The sequence below is a fragment of the Octodon degus genome, unplaced genomic scaffold (genome assembly GCF_000260255.1).
Source record: "Octodon degus isolate 3935 unplaced genomic scaffold, OctDeg1.0 scaffold00077, whole genome shotgun sequence".
Lineage (NCBI taxonomy): Eukaryota > Metazoa > Chordata > Mammalia > Rodentia > Octodontidae > Octodon > Octodon degus.
In genome coordinates this window covers 1009301-1011001 of record NW_004524653.1, presented here as the reverse complement: position 1 = coordinate 1011001, position 1701 = coordinate 1009301, and positions in this window count along the sequence as shown.

Sequence of the window (1701 nt, the reverse complement as noted above, 5' to 3'; positions counted from 1 at the left end):
CGGCCCAGGCTCCCTCAGGGCAGTGTCACTCTATGCAGTCACCAAGCCTGTCCTGGCTGGCTCTTCCCAGGCCCAATGAAGCTCCCCCTCCTGAATGAGTGACAGTGCCCTCCTGTTGTGGGACCACATGCCCTCGGACCTGTCCTGCCCCATCACAGTGCTTGTGTTGTCACTTCACACACACAGGAGGGAGGATGCCCCCATGGTGACCACCCTGATGGTGTAGGGGGCTCTGTTTCCCTCCTGATTTGCATAAGGTAGACAAGGATAGAGCAGATGAGATGAACAATATGAGAGAAATGAGAAAGAAAAATGAAGCGTAAAAGAGCGACTCCACCTGGAAGGCCTGGGTGAGGGAAGGCTGGGAGTCTGGCAGGTGCTTCTGTGGCCCCGGGTGGGAAAGCCCGCCAGGCCTGCAGCAAGCCCCGGGGCCCACGGGAGCTGCGCAGCTCCAGGCAAAGGCCAGGGGAGCTGCCCAGGTACTGCACCAGCAGCGCAAAAGGTCAGCGCCTCAGCACTGACCCTGAGCTGCCTTCTAGTCAGGGACTCTGCCCCTCCAGAGCTGGAAACAACAGGCAGCCGCCGTTCTGGTAGGGGAAGGGTGGCCCCCTTGTGTTAGCCCTCTGGAGGATGTGGGGCCAGCAGACAGGAGACCCCTACCCCGGAAGTCTTCTGGAGCAGGACCTCTAGGGGCTGGCACTGTTGATGCTGAAGCCAGCCACAGCCATCCTGAGCAGCGGAGGAGGGAGAGCAGAATCTCTGGGTTCCATCCCCAGATTCCAGTAGCAGCACCCCAGTTATGACAACCAAAAATGTAATGTCTCCAGATGTCGCCAATGTCTACTGGGGCAGAGGACTGGCTACATGATGCCTGGTTTCAAGCTCCCATTCTGGAGGGTCACAGGACCGCATTCATTTGTTCGTTTGTTCATTCGTTCGTTCATTCTTGAACTCCCACTCTCATGGGCCACCTCTGATGGAGGCACAGGAAGAAGATGGGAAAGGCCATGGACCCTAGAGGCATCTATAAGCAGGGAAACAAGCAGCGTCCACAGGAGAAGAGGCCAGAGAGCAGGCGGGGAGGTGAGATGTGCAGCTGCCGTGTCTGCTCCCTGCTTTCCCAGGGACAGCACAGAGCTGGTGCCCAGTACAAACGTGCTTCGTGAGTGATTGCCTGAAGTGACTCCTCATTAGCCGCCAGGGTGGCTGCTTTGGAGAGGGTGGTCAGAGAAGTAGGCTGGGAGTAGTGCCTGCCCACCATGGAAGTGTGAGAATGAGCTATGCTGAGAAGATCCAAGGGAAGAGCAGTCCAGAAGATGCAGCAGGTGCTGGGAGGGCTTGGTGTGTTCCAGGGGCTTCCCTGGAGTGTACCTATGCACTGGGCCATGTCCAGTGTCTGCAGGGCTCAGCTCAAACCTGGCTTCTTCCAGAACCAAACAGCTGAGGTGACTGTGTCAAGCATCTCCACTGCACTGGGTCCTGATCCTTGGTGCTGCAGAGCACAATTTAAGCAGTTGTCTTGTATCTTACTTACTACATGGTGAGATTGTTGGAGCCAGAGGGCCAGAGGTCACATCTGTCTCTTCTCATCTCTGCGGCCTTGGGCCCTGAAGCACGCCTGGCATGCTTAGCAAGTACACAGTGAAAGCATGGATGGATGGATGGATGGATGGATGGATGGATGGATGGATGGATGGATGG